This window comes from Periplaneta americana, chromosome 6 (assembly GCF_040183065.1).
Source record: "Periplaneta americana isolate PAMFEO1 chromosome 6, P.americana_PAMFEO1_priV1, whole genome shotgun sequence".
In the NCBI taxonomy this organism is placed as follows: domain Eukaryota; kingdom Metazoa; phylum Arthropoda; class Insecta; order Blattodea; family Blattidae; genus Periplaneta; species Periplaneta americana.
The window spans coordinates 67,590,437-67,607,678 of record NC_091122.1 but is presented as its reverse complement, the minus strand read 5'-3'; positions in this window follow the sequence as shown (position 1 = coordinate 67,607,678).

Here is a 17,242-nt window from a genome sequence, read left to right as displayed (position 1 = left end):
TTAATGAAAAAATTGTGGGTTAACTTGACAATGAAATAGAGTAAACAGGAAATAAAATTAATTGGAGTACAATATCCAGTCTAAGTCTTTGACTTCTTATTCAGAATCATATGAGCTATGTTCACTAGCTTCATTGGCACTACCTTGAGCATGATACAGTTTCTCGTAGAACCCCATGTCTGCTGAAGCAATGTATTTCATCACATCTTCATATTTAGCCTTTTTAATAGGCAATGGCCCATTGTACAATGATATCTCTGGAAAACCAAGGTCTCCATTGGTTGTTTTCTTCAGTGGACAGAACTCTGAAATAACAGTTGCCTGTTGATGTTGGCTGACTTTCAATATGTATTTGTGCTGGGAACTGTATTGGAATACTTTATACTGAGAAATTTTGAAAGGCTCATTGTGTCTTGTTTTCATGTTTCCTTTAAAAAACGGTTTGAAGTGGTCTCTGTAGTTTTTTAACATGGTATGAGTGACAGGAACAACTGTAAATAATTTAGATGATTTCCTGACAAGTGAATGCCATTGTTCAGGACTATGTAATCTAGTTATAAGCCTTGTTTTCTTTTCAATATAGCCAAAGTCCCTGTCACAGGGCAAAAACGAGTGCCCTCGTTCAGGAAAATGATGTGTAATTATCTGAAATCTATTTGAATGTGTAAGACTGAAAAGATATTGTACCAGTATTTTATTTTTGTTTTGTGAAGCACAGTTGTCTGAAAAAAGTACAAGTTCAGTAGTACCGGGGGAAACTACATTTTTTATATACCAGTCCAAGCAGGAAACAACTTCATCAGGACCCTTCTTACCATCACATTCTGTATACATGAACATGTGTGCATTACCACTGCTGCAACAGTGTATATTAAAGTTATACATCCAAATTTGCCTACAATAGAACACATCTGTTGAAGGAAGCATTGGAAGTGGCATATTTTGCTGAAAATCGAATGCTAAACATGCAACATTTTTATTTTCCTTTGCCCTTTTAGCTTCATCTCTCAGCCGTTGATAGAATACTTCACTTTTATGTAAGTGTACTTTCTTTTCCGTTTCATGTATTCTCTTTTGTTCTGGATTATCAATACAATCTGCTATTAATTTATTTAGGCAGTCACATTTTTCACAAGTGTCACTTTTTGGGCTTCCGAATGAAATGTTGAAATTACTATTAAAACATCTATAATAGTAGTCATATGTAACCCTGCAGTTTTTTTACTTTTCCGTCTGCTTTTAAATCCCTAAATACCTCAGGCTCATATTGTTCTAAGTATAACTCGTACATTTTTTTAACATTCAGTTCAGATGTTAAAAATACCTTTTTGATGTTGTCTTTCCGACTGTAATGTGATTTTTGTGCAGGAAACTGTTGAATGTGATGTATCACATTTTCACTGTCACTAGCACTCACTCTGTTCGGCCTGTTGTCATGTTTTCCCCTGTTGTCTGGTGGTGAACCAATATTGTTTCTACATATGAAGACAGGCGTTCAACCCGTGCTTTCTTAATCCCATAGAGACTGCAGAAAGCCTTCTTGCATATTACATGTTCCTTGGTTTTGAGCTGAATCTGAAAAAGAAAAACATAAATTATTACAATGCATTTTTAATATGGAGGTTAGGTTACTCTAGAGTGGAAAGCAAATTATTTTGTAGAATAATATGTAATATCATTATATATTAGTTTCAAGTTATTTTACAAATTAATACATACCTTATATGCATATGAGAAGTTACGAACACCTGAATCTTCACCTTTTCTAGGCCTTCGTCGTTGAACAGATCTTGGTGTAATGGATGCACACAAAAAGGCATCTTGTGCTTCCTCACTTACAAGAGAGTTGAACTTGGTTATTATTTCCTGTTTTTCTTCTCCGTCCACTATATCAACACATTTTCGCCTACAGTTACATGCAGGGCCTGTTTCCCGAGCTGGTACAACTTTTCCACTGATTGAGACATATAATTCACCTCTTAATCTTTTCAGTTTGTCCCTATTTCTTTTCCATTTACTGGGATCACGTTTTTTTTTCCTGGAATGTTCACCATTATCACTATCACTGCTTGAATTATCAGATGACATCTTTGAAAAACACAATAAACTGGAAAGACTACACTACATCTCGTTCATGCAGTCATTTCACTAACAGGAAACAGCTGCTACGCTTGTGCTGCCATATTTTGGTGCAACAACCAGACAAGTCCAGGACTAGTCTGATTCTTGCTCCAAACACAACCATGGTCTCTGTTGGCAACTAAGCGTATCTCATTCAGATAAGTCCACACAACTCTGGTTCTTGCATCAAAAGATGCGCACTGTCGTATTATATATCATGCATACTTTATCTCATTTTTGACCAAAAGTGGACTTATCTGGTTTTTGCACCAAACCCCTCAATTGTTACTCACTCCAAAGCAACTTTAAACCACGTCTCTATTCACCAGCTTCCAAACGTCCACAGTACAATCTTCATGAAAACATTAACGAATCATTAACTTGTATTAACCCCTGCGGTAGATGAATGGTCAGATCTTCAGCCTATCAACACCTCTTATCAGTTTCATTACATCTCCATTACCAGATTCCCTTATGATGTTCCCATCTGGTCAGGGCCGGTGAGCTCGGCCCCACTCTGTAAAGTATATGCTGCTGTAATAGCTACTTATTTTAATCGACCGGTCGATGTGCTTGATTTTCGACTTGCCGCGTACACCTCGTCCACAGAATATTTGACATTTTTAGACGTAAACTCCCTGTTTACCAGTGCCAGTTATATTAAAGGCGAATGGGAGAGAGACACCTTGAAAATATTAGTCTCATTTCTACGTATTACCGACATGTTTGTAAACGTGGACATACTTTGTTTATTAGTGATTTTTGTAAAAGAAGTGGAACGGGAGAGAGAAGTCTTTAAAATGTTTATTCCTTCCGCCTTGTTTTACCTATGTCGAAAGGCCTCTCGTATTTGGCGGCATTCACAAATCTATGCAGGGACCATTTGTTATCACTTGAAAGTAATTTTCTTTTTTGTGTTTCTAATGAGGATCCACGTATGCACACACTTTTAAACGAAAGATAAACTGATCTGTAATTTAAGAAACTGAGTTCAGACTATAATTTTAATTATTGTATTTTAAGATTTATATGTAAAATAAATGTTTTTAAGATAATATAATATATTTGTCTTTCTCACAATGTGTTTTATTCCTTCTGTATAATATGTTCACCAAGATATTTGTATTTCTTGACACCTTTGTCAGCCGAGACCCGCAGATTCAAAATCGCTCGGCTAAAGTTAGAGTAAACAATGTAACATATATAACATATGTGTGTATATTTATTTATTTACTTACTTATTTAAATTACTTATTTATTTACTTATCTATCTATCTATCTATCTATCTATCTATCTATCTATCTATCTATCTATCTATCTATCTATCTATCTATCTATCTATCTATCTATCTATCTATCTATCTATCTATCTATCTATCTATCTATCTATCTATCTATCTATCTATCTATCTACCTATCTACCTAATTTATTTTATTTTATTTATTTATTTATTTATTTATGTTATTTTTGTTGTTTGTTTATTTCTTTATTTGTTTAATTTTTGTATATTTGTTTATTTGCTTAATTTTTGTTTATTTGTTTCATTTTTATTTATTTAATTTTTGCTTATTTGTTTAACTTTTGTTTAGTTTTTCTTTATTTGTTTCATTTTTGTTTATTTGTTTAATTTTCGTTTGTTTATTTGTTTAATTTTTGTTTATTTGTTTTTTTATAAAATTTATTGAGATGGTTGTGAACTGAATTGTATTCCTATGATCTGAAAAAAAAAATAATTTAATGTAGTTTTTCTTGATAATATGATTAAGTTCTTGTTGTTCGAAGTAATCAAATGAAAATGACAGTTTTACTTATATAGGGGAATGTTAATGAGGTTTATCTTTTATTTCTTCAGAAGAAATTACTTATATATATATATATATATATATATATATATATATATATATATATTTAGATTTGATACATGGTTGCTAAGGACATAATTATAAATAACTTATGAAACTTTTATTTCTGAACAAACAATATATTTTTGGTGCTTATCTACGGGTATTATTGAACTATGTCTTTTATTGTAATGTTATTGTATATTATATATCACTTCCACCGGGTGTATACCCAATTGCAGTCTCAATAAATGCATACATACTTAAATTTAAATGTTACAATGTGTCATTTACAATAGTGAAATAAGAATATCTTGTTTTATATATAATCACTTTGTAATATGTCACAAGATTGTACATTTGAAGGAACATTTGCAATATATATATATATATATATATATATATATGTAAATCTAATGCAGGAATAGACATATATATGGGCAAAGCCCATCCGGAAAAGAGAAGAAAAAACTGGCACACAGGTATATTATAAGATCATCTCATCCATAAGATTTTAATAACACAAGCAAAGGTCTGCGCACACCGACGCGGGACGCGGGAGTGGTAGCGAATGCGAAACGGACGCGAATTATTGTGAGTACAGCGGGATATGAATCCATTCACGCCGCAGCGACACAATCCCGCCTATAAATAGCGGGACTGTAACGTTCTGCTCGCGGAGAGACTTCTTTCTACAGCGGTCAACCAACCAGATTCCTCAGTGCTACAGCAGCGACCGAGCGCAGCAGCCAAGCAGCTCTCGGCCAGGGAGGCTTGAGGCGCCGACCATCGTACTTCTGTCGGCCAGGCGGCGGACACCTACGTGATCGGCACTTTTTAAAGAGCAGCCTATTGGTTCCCTTGCCGCACCGGCGCTCAGCGCGAAGAAAGCCGCGCAGCCCACGGAGGGCTGTGCGCACTAACTTCCCTAGGCCAGGCGGATCCCGGTCGGGGATTGGGTCCTCTCTCGAGGAGATCCCTAACCGTCCTCGGCCCCTAGGCAGGCTTCCTGCTAGGGAGAGACTCTGTGCCTTTGTGCCGGAGTGACTTCCCAAGGGCAGGGCCTTCGGGCTAATTTGCTTTCCGTCCTCCACTCTTCTACTATTGTCCGGCCCTTCTGAGGGCTACGCAAATTTTCGTCCGGCCCTTATCAGGGCCAGCGAAACTAGCAAATCAAACCGACGGTCCCCGGCGGGCTCCGCAACGCTTGTTGCGATCAGCTAACCGGGCTAGGCTTCGGCGACCGGTCGGGCGTAACGGCTGGGCTTCCACCCCTAGTGGGAAAGGGGCCTAGCAGGTTCTTGCACTGCGGACAGAGTGCCGCTTAGGGTTCCCCCCTGATAGGATCGAATTTCTAATTCGAATGGCTCCAGTTAAGAGCAACAAACCCACGAGCCAACTTACTGCAGGTGGCGTAAAGCGGTTGCTAGTTTGCACTAGCCAGACAGGACCCACCACGTCATACTTGCGCGTGTCGCGTCCCGCGCAGATTACTCCTCCGCCCAGGCGTCGGAACCTGCGATCGGCTGGTCCTATACGGACGCCGCCTGTCCCGGTCCCCGTCGCGGAGACCCTTGAGCTTCGTCCCCCTGTCACCATCCCAGTCCCTTCTGGACATCCGCGTAAGCCCACCCCTCCCAAGGTAGCTCCCAAGGTCACTGAGGTGACATGTACTGACTTGCCCAGTCCTAGCGGACTGAATAAGCAAGATGTTTCAGTTTTAGCTGATGAAGTGCCTCCGATTCCATCTGGGTCCGGCGCACTTCAGGTCATTAAGGCCAAAAAGAAGAAGGGCTCAGCTAAGACTGAACAAGGCGGCATTTGTACCGCCAGTGAGCTCACCAAGGAAGAGAGAACTGCTCTCTCTACCTTGGAGCAATTAGAGGCGGCGACTCTTAAAGTCGTGACCGAGGAGGCAGCACCCCCCGCCGAACCTGAGGCCCCACAGGAGACAGCTGCTGCCCCTGAGGTAGATCAGGCAGTTCCCCGTCCCCCTTCCCCAGCTCGTACTCACGTGTCGGAGAGTGAGGACGAGGAAGATGATGTTGAGACGGCCCTCACTAGGCGACGTGGTGATATCCCACCCGTTATTATTACGCCAGCCTTCACTGGCTCGCTGGGCCGACTGAACTTAGAGTTCAAGGCCGAATACGAACCGTTGGGCTTATGCTCGTACAGGGCGCGCGGCGGGACGGCCGAGAAAACTGTTTGCGAAAGGGACTACGCAAATCTTTGCAGGTTCCTGACCGAACGGGGAGTAGCGTACAACTTGCTGCGCCCCAAGAACGACAAGCCTCTGCGATTTGTTTTGAGAGGAATAGATATCCACACTGATGAGGAGGACATACAGGGCGACCTGGAATTCCAAAGCATAATCGTCCGGCGAGTGACGAGGATGCACTCATCAAGGACAAAGGCCAAACTCCCAATGGTCATTGTCGATGTGGAGAATTCCCCCGAAACCCGGGATAGGATGAGAGCCTTGCGGCAGTGCTGCCTGATGAGGGTAACAGTTGAGGACTACGTCCCCAGCAAGCGCCCGCCTCAGTGCAGCAACTGTCAGTGGTACTACCACACGCAAGCTAGCTGCAAAGCGCAGCCTATGTGTCGAGCTTGAGCAGGCCCCCATAGGACTAAAGATTGTCGCAAGCCGCACGATGTCCCCGCTACATGCGCACTCTGTAGTGGCGCTCACACCGCCAATTACGGAGGGTGTCCTGTAGCACTACAGGTTAGAGATGCCACGGAAGGAACGTTCAGGGCTGCCCGACGGAGGAGGGCAGAGCTCGAGGAACAGCGGACGCTCCAATACGAGTGGCTCCGGCAGCAGCGGGTGGAGCGAGCTGCGAGGCAGCAGCAGCTGTTCCGAGAACAGCAGCCGCAGCCTCAGGCTCGCGCCCCAGTGCAGGGGCCTCGTGCGGAGCGACGCAAGGAACTCGGGCCGGTCCGCCAACAGCAGCAGCAAACGCAGCAGCAGCAGGCGGACATCCCTTCGCTTTTGGATGTGCCCGTTGCTGCGCCTCTGTGGTCCACCGTGGCAGCGACAGCCCCCCAAACTGCTGCCAATAATGTAGGACCGCTTTCCCAGCGCCCTAAGCGCAACAGGGGCAGCAGAAAAGCCACCAAGGCTACCACGGTAGAGTCCATCTCCTCCCCTGTCCCACCGGCCCAGCAGGAAGCTATTGCAAGCACCTCGAAAGGCCCGACCGGTCAAGGCGCTACCTTGGACCAAGTCCAGCACTTTGCCGAGGCGTTGCAATTAGCAAAACCCCAACCTCCCGCTCGCCCCAATCCTAGAAGGATTAACGAGAGTGATAGTTCTCCTTATGGAGAATCCTATGTCTGCCCTCCCGGAGATATTTAAGCTCCTAACCTCCCTCGTTTCTCTCAATGGCCAGACGAAGTGACGGAGTTGCTAGGATGTGTATATGGAACGCCAGGGGCCTTAGACATGATAGACATGAGTTTAGGGCTTTCCTAGACGCTAATAATATAGACGTAGCATTTATAACAGAAACGTTCCTGACACCCCAAGTAAATTTAAGATGCGCGGGGTTTAAAGTCTATAGACAAGATAGAGCGGGTAGAAGAGGCGGACGTGTAGCGGTGTTCGTTCGTTCTTCGATCGCGCACTGTATCTCCTTCCCCAGCTAGCGGCATTAGAGGCAGTGGCTATTAGAGCCTACATAGGCAGACTCCCCTCTCTGCTTATGGCTGCCTACAGTCCTCCGGGCACACTAAATGAAAGCGATTTAGATATAGTGACAAGTCTATCCGATAGATTCGTAGTCGCCGGCGACCTCAACGCGAAGCACGCTAGCTGGAACTGTCAACGCCCCAATCGGCAGGGCGATAGGCTTTTTCTAAATTCTACAGGAAACGGATACGTCGTGATGGCCCCTAGGGAACCCACACACGTACCGGATGCTGCAAATCAACTCCCTGACATTTTGGACATCGCTCTGGTGAAAGGTCTAACAACTAGAGCGAGACTAACAACCCTGGATGATCTTCCGTCCGACCACCTACCGGTGATTATGGAGATCATGCACCCAGTCGAACTCTCCCCAACCGCTGAGAAATTCAACTACAAGGCGGCAGACTGGGTGTTCTTCCAAGACCAGGTAGCCGCTACGCTTCCACCACTCCCCCCTGAAGTCATTCTGGCAGGGATAGATAGGTCAGTTAGCGACCTGACGGAATGCATACAGAAGGCAATGGTTGCTGCAATACCGAAACGGTCTTCACAACCGGGACGGATGCAGCTCCCAGCCTATATTAGAGACCTAAAGATCGCTCGCAATAGAGCAAGAACATTGTGGAAGCGTACTAGGTTAGATGAACATAGAATAGAAATGAACCGCTTGCGCGGGCGGATCAGTGAGGCGGTCCACGCAACGGTCGTGGATGCTTGGAAATACAAGGTTGAGACGATGGACAGCAGAAACATGTCAGATGTCTGGCGTGTATCTCGAACACTGTCCAATCCGTCTCAATCTATACATCCATTAGTAGCCGGTCCAGATGTCACGGCCTTTACTCCTGAGGAGAAGGCTACCGCACTGGCAGACGTTCTAGAGACCACTTTTCAACCCGTGGAACAAAATTTAAACTTGCCCCATATCAGAGCTGTTGAGGAATCGGTTCGAGACCTCCTTAGCAGGGAGCCGGAAAATGGGATACGACCTACGAATATCCACGAGGTCGCCCATTTCATTCGTCGCCTCGGCCCTCATAAGGCCGCAGGAGCCGACGGTATCCAAGGAATTATATTGCAGCATCTCCCAAGGTCAGCTATGAGATAATTAATAACATCTTGGCTTCCGGTCACTATCCCATTCCCTAGAAAGACGCTCATGTAGTTCTCTTTCCAAAGCCCGGAAAGGATAAGACGAATCCAAGCAACTATAGGCCTATTAGTCTCCTCAGTTGTCTCAGCAAACTGGCGGAGCTGGTCATACATAGACGCCTCACTGAAGTAGTGTTGCCCCAAATCAGGAACGAGCAGTTCGGTTTCCACCCTGGTCGTTCCAGTACACTCCAGGCACTCCGCATGACGGAGGACATTACCTGGGCTATGAGCACGAAGCGTGTAGTAGCTGCAGCTTACCTGGACATCGAGCGAGCATTCGTCAAGGTTTGGCATGAGGGACTCCTCGTTAAGTTAGTGGGCATGTGAGTCCCAGATAAAATGATACGCCTCATTTCTAACTACCTCCGAGGCCGTACATTCAAAACTCGTGTAGGCACTAGTTTCTCCACCCCCGTGATATTCACGCGGAGTCCCACAGGGTTCCATTATCGGGCCCATACTTTTCAATATATTCATTAATGACCTCCCGTTTCGCTATATCCACGGCAGAAGTAGTCATCTGTATATCTATGCAGACGACACTGCCCTCTTGGCGATGGGAAAAACCTATAGATTAGCGTCCCGTAAACTGCAGTCGATCTTAGATCACCTCCAGCCGTGGTTCCACGACTGGAGAATCAAGGTCAATGTAGAGAAATGTCAGGCCATTCTCTTTTCACTAAGAGCGAGGCTCGAAGACATACCACCACCACCCACACTTTTCGGACGAGAAATGCCGTGGATGAACCAAATTAAATATTTAGGGATCATTATGGACTCTCATCTCACCTTCCGAGATCACATCCAATCCTTTCTTCGTAAGACCAACGGGCTGATAGTTAGACACTATCCCATTCTGGCGGCCTTAACTCCTGACAACCTGAGGGTGGGACTTACCATGTATAAGGCCCTCATTCGCTCTGTCATTACCTATGCCGTACCCGCAAGGGGGTTTGCGGCAGTGCCCCATCTCCGTAAACTCCAAGTTATCCAAAACCAGGTGATTCGACTCATTACCCATCTCCCCCGAGTCGCCTCGAGAAGAAAGTTCCATGATGAACTAGAATTGCCAACCATAGACGAGTTCATTGCTCGACTGGCTAGGAACCTGTATGCGGAAGCTCGTGCTAACCCCAACCCGCTCATATCTGGCCTCGGCCAGTATGATCCTAGGTTACAGCGTAGACTCCAGACAGGTCCATTAGCTATACTATTGACACAGGAGGACAGGGAGGCTGGCGTTACTCCCAGGTTTTGGTAGCCTCGACTCATCTCCATGAGACTCTTTGGATAGTGCAACCTCTTTAAAATGACCATGTCTTAGCTGGGCTAAACAAAATCCCTCCCTAACAATATCTACTTTTGTTGATCGCTGGAACTATCATAGAGCCAATTGGCTAGTATATATCCATCGATTCGTAGATTCATTCAACCTAAGAGCCAACTGGCTAGTCTCTGATATTGAGACAACTCATCCTGCCTAAGGTTTTTCCGTGGTTTTCCTAAGGCGCTAAGGCAAATGTCGGGATGAGCCCTAAGAGAAATGGACCACGGACCTGCACCCATATGCCCATGAATCTCCCTAATTACTCTAAATTAATTAACAATTACATCTCTCCCCCGCTCTTCGTAAATGAGCCATTATATAGCCAAATGGCTGGTCTCAAAATTGAGACGATTCAACAAGGCTCATGACAACAATCACCCCCTACATAATAGCCAAATTGGCTAGTCTCTTATATATGAGACAACTCATTCTGCCTAAGGTATTCCGTGGTTTTCCTAAGGCGTAAGACAAATGTCGGGATGAGCCCTATAAGAAATGGGCCACGGACCTATATGCACTGCTCCAGTCGTGCTCTTACGTCAACAACAACCGTGGGAAGCCTAGATGAACGATGCTTGCCCTTTTCACTCACCAGAGATCCAGTTGTTTCCAATTTGTTTACCAGTCCCAGTATTGTGTTTCTTTTCGGAGGAATGCGAACACCAAATTCTCTCTGGTATGCCCTTTGAGTAGCTGTAATTGATGGAGCAGTCACCCAAAAAATCATTAAGACGTTTGTCGCAGGAGACAGGGTACACCTACTCAATGTGTCAGAGAGCCTAAAGTCATATAGGGTTACGGTTGTTCATCAGCTACAGGAACCAGATAAGAATAAAAGATTGAATTATTGTCGTTGGTTTCAGACGTTCATTGTGCAAAATCCTGCCATATTGTCCATCACATGGTTCACAGATGAAGCATGGTTCCATTTATCCGGTTATGTGACGACCGAATAATTTCCAGGAACCTGTGGCCACCGAGATCTCCAGATTTAACAACGCCGGACAACATTTACTATAGAGGTAAATAATCTCCCAAAATTCCTCTACATTTTAGGTATAATAGGTTGTCGCTAGCACAATTCGTTTTGAAACAATTAATGAAAGAAATGTGTCAGTTCTATATAAATCACTCTGTATGAAAAAATAATGTCTGTTCTCTTAACCGGAGTTTCGGTTAATAATGGTTCTGCTGTGACAGCAAGAGTGTAGTACTATATGAACGAACCTATGATCATCTTCGGCAACTACAAGAAGCATCCTATTCGCGACTGCATCCTGCTTTGGTGTGAAGACAACGGCGAATTTCGCAGCGATCGCGGGATTACAAGTTTCGCTGTCGCTCCCGCTTTGGTGTGCGCAGACCTTAAAAAAAAGAAGGTATAAGTTTTCATCCATTGAAAGAGTGAGAAGAAAAGCTATGCCACATCCAGTCTGTAGAAACGAGTGAAGATTTTGTGGCTCTAATGGAAGATGTTAGGAAATCTTTCACAAAGAAAGTGTCTGAATTGCCAGGACCCAACACTCAGGTGTGAAACATCATCAACCTCGTAAAGTACAATTAATAGTAAATATAGCTAGATAGCAACATCCAATCCACATAATAAACATGAGAGACAGCTAATAAAAACAGGCAAAAATATGAGTGTGAACTAGCCCAGTATCAATTTTACAATCAAAGACGTAAAGCAGCAAGTTTTACATAATTTAAATAACAAAGCTACATGTAAAATCTCGACAAGTCTGAATACTGAACATTTTAGCGCGTTTTTAGTAAGATAACTATCAGCTTCTCTGTTTCTTATGAGGATGAAGATTCCATACAATTTCCTGAAGATAGTGATTGCTGAGGAAGATATTCATAAAGCGTTATTTGGCATTTCGAGTACGGTATATGTCTTGTGCAGCAAATGCTGCAAACTAATTCCATAAGAAGTTCAAATAATATAATATAATATAATATATTTATTCCTCCAGCTTACATCGGTCATGATGGCCCTTCACATTTCTGTATACAGTGCCATCACTCCCTTGGATACATAATTTTCTGCTTACGCTTTTTCTAAACCTCCGGCTATTACATATAAGTGACCCTGATCACTTTTCTATCACGTCCCTCACCTATGTTCCCCCCTTCTTATATTTACTCTTCCCTTTCCTAGTTATCTATCTTATTCTTACTAATCTAATTTAATTAAACAATCACTTCTCTCAATCTTTTATTAATTGGTCCGAACATTGTTTGTATTTGTTGAACTCTTCCATAGTTGTTAACTTATTTATTCACTTGAATCACTAACATTCACTAACCACTTATTCCCATTAATCTAATCTGTATATTTTCAGACGAAGTAGTTTCTACCGTTTCATTACCTTTCCATTCCCACTTTCTTTATTATATTTGTATCACTACTTACTTATTATCACTCTCTGGTTATTACTTGTATCTTATCCTTTTTCACTATTATTCCCTTGCCTTACCGTCTTTTCTGTCACTATCACTCTTTTTACTTTGTCACTTCATAAGAAGTTCAAATAAAAATTGTTCATATTTATTTTCAATTAAGAATACCAGACATTTTGAAACTTATTTGCTTCAATAATAGTGAAACATACTCCCTCTGAGTTTTTTTATGCCAAATACTTTTCCTTGAGCCTATCCGTCTTCAGTTCTTGAGTTAATGCGAAAACGCAAGTAACAATGTCAGGATGATCAGCGAGTTTTTCATGTGGGAGTATAGATATTTCAGGTCATTGCGGATTGTAGGTTAGAGTTAAGAAAATGTCAAGTTTGTCATGCTTTGAACAAAAGACATAGTATCTTGGTATAGCTGCTGCATGTTTCGTGAGCTGTCCTGAAATGTAGAGGGCAGAATCACTTTTTTCGTGATAAAATTTACGCGACATTACCCGAAAACAGGGATAATTTTGTGGCAAGGGTTAGAGAAACAATTGAAAATTTCACATCACTCAGGCTGTTGAGGGTGAAAGAACGCGTTATGAGACATACAGTGCTTTGTGTTAAACAGCAGGTTGGTTATTTTGAACTTATTGTGTAAATGCCTACCCACTTCATTTGCGCGATTCGGGTTCCGCATATTATGGATAGATGGCAGGACTGTGATCCATTTTCAACTTACACACCACTTTGGCGAGCCACGCTATGAATGATGTGTAACTCTGGAGAATTGTGTCGTCTACTAGGATGAGTGTATATGTAAGTGTTCGTGTAAGTGCAGTGTAGGGAATGGGTGAAGATGATGATGGTGAAGATGAGGAAAGGAGAAGGGAAACCCGGTGCCGGCACGTAGCCTACTCCTCTCGAATAGCACCAAGGGGGCTGCCAGGCTTAACGTCCGTTTCAACAGTGACATAGGCCTATGCCTTCTGTTAACATGCATTGCGGAGAGATTTGGGATTTAACCCAGGCATATTGCTACACAGTTTAGTGATTAAAAGTTGTGCACCGCCACCTCTCTTAATCCCAAGGTAGAAAATTAAAAATGATTAAACTATGGTTTATTTAACGACGCTCGCAACTGCAGATGTTATATCAGCGTCGCCGGAGTGCCGGAATTTTGTCCCTCAGGAGTTCTTTTACGCGCTAATAAATCTACTGAGACATGAGCCTGTCGCATTTAAACACATTTAAATGCCATCGACCTGGGTCAGGATCGAACCTGCAAGCGCTATATCGACTACGCTACCGAGGCCGATCCCAAAGTAGAAATTTTACACGAAAGTTTCTGACAACGCCGGGAATCAAACCCGTACCGGCTTGTCTGGAGACAGACACGCTACCACAGAGCTAAGTCGGCGGAACCACAATAACGAAATAGTTTTATTTACGTTTTTCCTTATGCCATCACTCGAAACTTTCGCCTTTAGACTACATCGTCCCGCTGCACAACGAAAGCACAGAAGTTGCCGACACATCAGGGGTTTAGAGTGTAAATTTATTTTTCCGAAGCACCTATTAATTACTTCAGGCAACCCAACTTACTGAGCTATATGCAGTGCTGTCATGGAGGCCATACGGGGCCATACGAACCGCTATTTGTTAAAAGGGCAGAAGTAAAAATTTTTTCACACTTCATTCCTTTATTGAAATGTGTTCTCTTACCATAGATGCATAAATTTATGTTCAAAAGACTCTTAAAAACCCAGTACAAATGATTAAAATGCAACATAATATTTTATAATTCATATTAAAAGTACGGATGTCCTGGAAACTTTTTTGTCCCTCCTGTAAAATTTGTATTTTTGGACTTCTGCCCTTTTAACAAATAGCGATTCATACATCGTATGGGAACCTGCAATTTTTTTAATTACTCGTATGGAGAAAAGAAAATTTTGTCTGTACGGAGCCATACGGCATACGGGTGCCTAAGTTTTGTGCGCGGAGATCTGTTCAGATCTTACATTACCTCTTGCTGTTTCTAATGTATTTTGTTTGACGTTCATAAACAAAAATTGTCCACCTCTGAGGCACTGAAATCCAGAATTATATAAAATAATGGTTGAAAAACAAGAAGTGCTGCAAATACACACTCCAAGATTCATCAAGACAGGTATACATCTACGGTGGGGCTACATGGTGTATTCTTTAAATCAAGCTTGTTTTACAATTAAAATGTAAAGAAAAACAATTTCTTTACTTCTTTAATATGAAAAAAAGCATTAAATGGCAGTCAGAGAGATACAGAAAGGAGAGCAAAATATATTTCAAGGAAAAAAACAAGGGATGAGGCGTTTGGCCAAGAAAAAAATTACCATAACCACTGGCTATATGTATAGGCCATTAGTTATCTCGTGAAACCTACCTGCGTATGAAGGGAAGAAAAAAGTGGGTTGAAGAACTTCCCTCCCTCGCTACGCTTGGACTTGTAAGATAGGTAGCTCGCTTACTCGCACCATAAGTTTCTTACTATGAGCTACGGCGCACGAATTCACTAGGTTTCACGATATAACGGATGATCTATATCTATTACACCCTGTACAGTGCAAGTACCAATTTTTCTGGGATGAACCAACTCAAAGCAAATGCTTCGGAACTGAGGGTTATATAAGCTGAATCAATAGATGGCACCAAATAACGAGTCACGATACTTACACAAATGCGATCCAATGGAATTACCTGCAGTAGGAGTGTTCAACACAATAAACCTTCTGTCTCCTTCTCCGAGAGAGAAAAAAGAGTATGAAGTGCTTTATACAAGTGGTTGACAGATAGCACACACATTTTGGCTGTATAATCTATGGCCGATATCATATCCATGAGTTCAGAATGGACTTAAGTATAATCACATCGATCACTGTTCTTTCATAGCTCCAGAGATTAGATATTAAATAGATCGAAGATGGAAATGGTTCGATAATTTTCATAATCACTGATGTCTAAATAATAGATAAGGGGCGGATATCATTTAACTATTTTTCGGAATCAGTTTTCTTGTTCTATTTCAGTACTTATTCTCAGTTGAGATTCTTGTCTTTGCAGCAGTTAGGCCTATGTGCGTTTGTTTACATAATCTGAAGTTTCTTTTTATTTGTTTGAAGCGGCAAGAATGTTATTATAGTAGGGCCATTCCATAAGTTATGGCAACTATATTATATCATACGATGAAAGAGTAATGGAACGGAGAAAAACTCTCTCCGGCGCCGGGATTTGAACCCGGGTTTTCAGCTCTACGTGCTGATGCTTTATCCACTAAGCCACACCGGATACCCACCCCGGCGCCGGACAGAATCGTCTCAGTTCATGGACATCTATGACGTAGTGCAGAGGGCGGCCACCAGAGGGAACCTAAGAGTTGGAACTTAAAACTGAGACGATTCTGTCCGGCGCCGGGGTGGGTATCCCGTGTGGCTTAGTGGATAAAGCATCAGCACGTAGAGCTGAAATCCCGGGTTCAAATCTCGGCGCCGGAGAGAGTTTTTCTCCGTTCCATTACTCTTTCATCGTATAATGACGCAGAATATCTGCATGGAAATATCATATGTACTTCGGTACATTAAAATAATATATATATTATATCAGCCAATAAACTGGAGGAACATAAATTCACCATAAGCGATTGAAGATCACTGGAATGTGCTTCGCAATGTTAGTACCAAATTGGGTCCGGGTAAGGGAGGCAATGAGTAAGAGAAATTGAAAGATGTATAAATACAAATCATTGTGTTATTATGCATAAAAGGAAACATTACTCACAGCTAACACCTTTCAAAATAATCCCTCTAAGGCTTCTACACATCTTTGCCAATGATGATGCAGGCGTTGAATACCATCGGCTGTGTGCGATTCGTCTATGTGTACCACCTCTCGTCAAAATGCTGTTAAGATGTCCTCCCTGTTTGCAAACCGCTTCCCACGCAGCGGCTTTCTCAATTGCAGAATGAGATCAAAGTCGTATGAACTGGGATCAGGCAAGTAGGGAGGATGTTCCAAGATCTCCCACCTTCACCGCAAAAGGTTCCTGAAAGGAGCTGTGGTGTGGGCTGTTGCGTTATCATAAGGATTATGGCATTGTCCAACTGTGCTGGACGAGTCCTCCGAATTGTACGGCGCAGATAGTACATCAGGAATGATCTGCAGTAATGGGCATTGACCCTGTGGCTCAGAATGACACTGACGAGCATTTCTGCCACGAAGAACTGCAATTTTCACGTATGACCGCTGTTCAACATTACTTACATTCATCTTGGAGCACAGTCTCTAACATACTAACTTTTGCGTGTGCTGTCAACTAGCCACCAATGCACCACACGCAATCTGGCGTTGACATCCCGTACAGTGCGTACAGTGTACAACAGGTTTTCAAACATATATACTGAACTAACCACATTTTCAGTTCAGCAATGATCACAATTAGGTTGGACTATTAAATTGACCATTTAATTGCAATTTTCAATGAAAGTATTCGTTTTTCAGTGTACAATAGTACATTATGCAACGAGCCTATAATGGTAGTAATTAAGACGCAAGTACGATTGTTTATGAAACAAGCGCAAGCGAGTTTCATAATTTTCATACGAGCGCCTTAATTACCATTATAGGCAAGTTTCATACGACTTTTTATGCTCGACCATATTTCTAA